Raw genomic sequence first — 5,694 nt, 5'->3', positions numbered from 1 at the left:
ATTTTCACTATGAAATAAAAAAGTAGAATCGACATGATTCTGGAATCAATAAGTACCACGGATGGCTGTTCTCATGTTTTTATTTGATAGAGAGCTGTAAATATCAAATAGGTAACTCGAGAAAACCAGGAGGCCCATTAAAACAAGAGCTGAACAATGATCTACCCTTTGTGTTTTACAAATACCGCAAGCTAACTAGAAATTTACGCAAATTTAAGTAAATGTGGCGTAATAGACACTGCATAAAGCTGCAAACGTTTTTGCTGAGCACTGATCGTATTGCATCAGGCTGCTCTGCTATATCTGTAAGTTAAATATTCACAAATCCACAAGCGCGCGTTTTAATCTTTTTTTTCCGGTCCGATTTTGGTCACTGGCTAGCCAGCTGTCGCATATAGAATCCGCGAAAAGTTATGCATATTCCGAATGTTAGCGCCAGATCTAGTCGCTAAAATATTGCTTTTTAGATTTATAATTACTCTACAAAATTTGAATTTATGCGTGACTTGCTAGGAATGTGCATTCTGGAACGCAATGTGGCAGCGATATAAATTAGTGGTATTGAATTGCCGCCGCATTCGGCCTCCTGTGCCGATTTCGACGGCCGACGAATGTGCATAGTCACCAGGACCATTAAAGCATTTTGCTTCGAGTGTCGCTGTTTTTATTTTTAGACATTTATGACTAGACATAGAGTATATTTGGGGCTTTCAAAATACAAGCGTGTGAGAGGAAAAGTTGGTCATTGAAAACGCTGTCCAATATCCAGTTTAGAGATTGGCAGATTTGGCAGTGCACTGCCTTGTTCTTCACTATCAATAGAAAACGGGCCATGTCATGACACGAAACGCACAATCACGAAATTTAGCTGCTTTAAAATAATGTTTTTTGTCTCACGTCTCCATAAATTACTACAAATATTTCACATCAGTGACAACACACTCGACCACAGCACTGACGAAACATTCAGCACTGCCGGACTACCCAGGAACGCGACGGCGCTCCAGCAGAGTAGCGGTGGTGGCCGTGGTGGCTCGGCGGACGCCTGCGGACAAGCAGCCGTGAAGTTGGCTTTCCCTCAAAATGCTGCGTCTTGCACAGCTGCGTGTGCTTGGCGAATGGGGGCACGAGGGGCGAGTTCTATCAAACGCACTGTTTTGTTCCCCGAGGGGGACATATGCAGTGAGCTCTTTAAGTTAGTACGCTCCAAACTGCAAAGACCCAAACAGCCCTGGTTCAACGGACGCGGGCGGCGTTGCTTGCCAATGGAGCCCTAGAATAGGGGCTGCACCTAGTACTGTGAGGAGAGGAGGTCAATACGGCCCCAACCTAATCACCTCTCTGTAATAATTTAATGGTTAAGAAATGTTTTGACCACCACCACCAAAGGAGCACGCTCGAATGCGCTCGAGTGCCACGCCTTCGGAGCTTATCTTAAAGGCGATTTCCACGGCCGACTAGTTTGGGGGCATGAACGCGTGACATGGCGAACGTTATGTGGTTTCGGCATCCGCTATTGCACTTGGCACACATTATAACTAACGTCGCTGGTAAACAAACCCCTGCAGTTCTTGCTAAACGATGGTGAACTCGTATAACATGACGCGCGTAGACAAACGCAGTGGCTACGGCGACTTACGTATGCTATGTAAGCGCTTCTCGCTGCTCTCAGAGGTACCCTATCGCAGAATTTCGCTGAACCTCCCACCGCGCCAACCCATTTCGATCGTGCGTGTGAACACGCCCGGCTACGTGTGGTAAAAACTAGTGGGGAAGGAGAACGGACTTGCATTAGTGGAGAGAGTAGGAAACACGCAAGTTTCCGAAAGCCATTGGCCAGGTGTGCGACCAACGGCGGCGCTGCGAACGGCGCCTGTATGACGTCAGAGCGGGGATTCGCGCGCTTTCTTCTGCTATGTAGGCCCAGCGCCGTGTTGAAACCACCGTTGATGTAAATCTCAACAAAAAAGCAGTTTAACTGGTTATCTTGCGTATGGTGGCTACTGACGCTGTTGGAACAACCGTGGGTCTGCTTCTAACGTTCATTTAGAACTACAGCTCTTTGTTTCTTAGAACTGCGGCCGCTTGTATCCGCGGCGAGTGCTACTCAATGGTAAAGTACTGCTCTGTGCCTCAGTGTACTTCGTCCGCTCGTGAAAAAGGCGTTAGCTTCCACAAGTATCCTAAGGAGCCGAGTCTGAAGAAGTGGATAGTCAAGCTCAGAATGGGAAAGCGCCCCACGCCTTCATCGACAGTGTGCAGCAAGCACTTCGCGGACAGTGATTTCTACCCACCGTACGCGCCACTCTTAGGTAAGCTTGTGACCACGTTTAAGCGCCTCGCCAATACTTAAGCCGTTTATTTAACGCAGGCTATAAGCATAGGCGACTTACACCAGGTGCGGTGCCGTCCCACGATCTGCCCCGAAGGCCCCTAGACAAGGAGCCGACGACGCGGCCTCCGAATCGCCTTGCAGGAAAGCGCGCCCCGTGAGCTCAGCTGAGCGGCGCAGGATATCCGAGACTACGGCTGCATTTGGATGGTGTACTTACGTATTTAACTTATGAAGGCAAGCGCGCGCCTAGCGGACTAGTAATGTTTTTCCTTTGTTCGTTTTCTCCTTGATGTGGATTGATGTCCCGTCAAGAAGATGATCGACGTCGATGAAGCAGGAGGCAGGTTGGAGGTAATAAAAACTTGAAGGTATATTGTAGCGAAATATTTACAGTCATATGTACATCTTGCCGAAGCACACTGATGATAACATAACATCAACAGCGTCTTACTCTTCTACTTAACTTTTCTTAAGTTAGAGCCTAGAACACTGTTACTACATACGAAGAACCGAGTCTCACTGTTCGACCACCAAGTGGTTACGGCCCAGACAAAAGTTGCATCGCACGGAGTCTTACTGATCGATCAGTTGAGTGATTACAGCCTAGACTGAAGGGAAACGAATTCCGTCCAGTCTTAAGTACCTTGCGGTAACAAAGAAAAGGGGAGGTGGCCACTGCTGGTCCGCCTCAACCTTCTGTTACCCAATCTGTTTACCCTCAGATTAAGCCACTCCCTACTGGGCTGTCCTTAATCTCGACAACAGTGCCTTACAGCGCAGACAGGTGTTTTGGCACTCTTTCCCATCATGGCTCTCCCTCTCCTTATCCCACGCTCTCAGGGATTCTCACGGTCGAAATACATCTGTACCTTAGCCCTGGTGCATTCGCGCCATTTTCCCATACACATCGAGTTGAACCCGTGGTGCCAGTCGTTAAACGGTTCCAGGAAAGAAAAGGCGTATGCGCGTCCCTGCCTCCCACGCATTCGAACCGTGCATTGATGCGACTCAACACTGCTTTGCCGTCGACGCGCCGAAAGCGCATGCCGGTCATTGTTGGGGTCAGCATACTGTCGCTTCGAGCGACGGCATAGAGCAGGAGATCTTTGCCCTCCTCATTTTCCCACACGTTCGGGCTGCTTTTCCCGAAGCCGACCTCTGAGAACGGTCGTCGCAACCGCTGCCGGCCGTGGGGGTAGACAAGCTGCTCAAAGGAAGCCGTTTGCTTTCCAATGATAATTGCACCGCCAGAGACCAGGCAGAGAGAAAGCCGAGAAAGGAACTTTGTACGACGTACAGTGCCGCGCCGTCCTGCGACTTATGAGCGGCCAAAACCTAACAGGACTGCCTATAATAAATTCATAAGCGAAACCTGTTGCCGGTGTTTAGTGCACATTCTCTAACAGTTTTCACCTGAGGCGGTACAGACACTTTTTTATAAGCGGAACTCTTTAAGCTTTTCGTTTGGCTGCATGGCATGAAACTCGACCCAGCTTGCCTTTGCCACGTTAATCTCTGTGGCCTTGTGCGTGGTATAACAGCGATTAACTATTTGTTGTATTCTATGCCCATGCGACGGCCCTGTGCGGTGTTAATATGAACTACGACGTAATATCGTTCTCACTGAACCAACATTACGGGACAAACTGCGATCATGGGCATCGGCAGGGGGGTGTGCAACAAGGTGGCACTTGCGCACTTGTTTGCAGGACGAGAGCTGCGAGGGTGATGCGATCTTCGTTGACGGCCTCGGCCGCGCATTCAACAACGTGACCTGCGTCGTACACCGCCTCGCACTCGATGAGGCACCGCGACCTTTCACAAGCTTTATCTGCACACTTGTAGATGCTGGAGACCGGCACGCTTACTGAAATATCGAAAGAAACACCCAAACTAATTAGTCGCACGGCGGAAACAAGATAATGAGCGAGAACACTCACACATAGTTTCACTTTCTTACCAGCAATGCGGTCGGTGGCAACGGCGTACTCGTCGGCTATCCGGGGGATTTCTTGGCCCTGTAGATTGGGCCGCAACTAAAACAAGTTCAAGATTACACTCGAAAACATTCGTTGCAGGCGTTAGTTGACCGTCGCGAGGCTGTTCGTTCGACAAAGTTCCCGCCTGACGCAGACGATCCGCATACAGGAGCAGCGGCTGCTGCAGCGCGGTTGAGAGCGGAGTCCCCGCTCTGACGTCACACGCGAGAGGGCGCCACTCCAAGATCTCGAGGCCAATAGCAGGCGAGAGCTCTCGTGCACCGTCTCCGGGTTGCAGCGCGTAGAGCGCGCTCCGTAATCACGCACCGGAAGTCGCTTTTTAACCGTTAGGTTTACAAGATCGCTCTCCGCGAGCTACAACGTGTTCGAGCTTTTTAAACTTATCGTGCCCAGTAACTCGAGGGCGGATCGGGAAAAGCATAAGAATTGTGTTTCTGACCTAACTTGGTCCCACCTTTCATTTGCCTCAACGATCTCTGTTATGACATCTTAACAAAGTATATATCTGTATTTGCGACTAATTATTTGGCTATATTTGCCTAAAGGATATAAATCACGTGCAACCTGTCTTAAAAGCAATTGTCTGATATTATGAGAAAATACAATCTTTAATAACTATGGAGACGAAAATCCGCGGCATACGCGGAGAAATAACGGTGGCTATAAAGATTACTTATGCTGGCAGCTCGAGGAGCTCGTCGGGTTCATGCGCAGTTGAAACGTTGGTTCGTAGCGAACGTACTTGTAGTTGGACAATGTAGCGGCCGTGACAAAGTATACCGCCATACCAAAGTAGAGTTCGATATGTATGCCTGTAGAACACCCCGAACTTTCACATTTCGTTTTGCCATGGCCGCTACATAAAAAACAGGCCGTGGTTTCACGTACAGATCTTACAGAGAGCATGTAGTTCTCTTAAATAGTCTACATTTTAAACGGATAAGTGTTGTTGTGCCGACTAAATTAGAAGCTGTCCATCTCTCTGTGACGTAAGAGGATCACCGCCATAAGAAAAGAAATTAGCAGAACGAAAACTTCCTGAACAGAACAAAATACAAATGAACATAACAAAATATACCTGTCGCTACTATCCGAATGAGAGTGTCTTAACAACTGGGATGCACAATAATGCTTGCTGCACATAAATATGTCCGGCCAACATGAATGATTCGCCCCGATGGTGCAAGACAAATGTAAATGGGAAAAACTTTCTATAGAAAGCTTCGTTCAATTGAAGGCTTCGGGAAAAAAATCTCACGGGAGAACGAAATAGGATGCAGATATGAAGGATCGTGCACATTAAGAAAATTGCTACTCTGTGAAAATTTGATGTCAGACACATGTCGCTGTTGTCGCGGG

The sequence above is a fragment of the Rhipicephalus sanguineus genome, chromosome 7, assembly GCF_013339695.2.
Source record: "Rhipicephalus sanguineus isolate Rsan-2018 chromosome 7, BIME_Rsan_1.4, whole genome shotgun sequence".
Lineage (NCBI taxonomy): Eukaryota > Metazoa > Arthropoda > Arachnida > Ixodida > Ixodidae > Rhipicephalus > Rhipicephalus sanguineus.
This window is presented reverse-complemented; position numbering follows the sequence as displayed.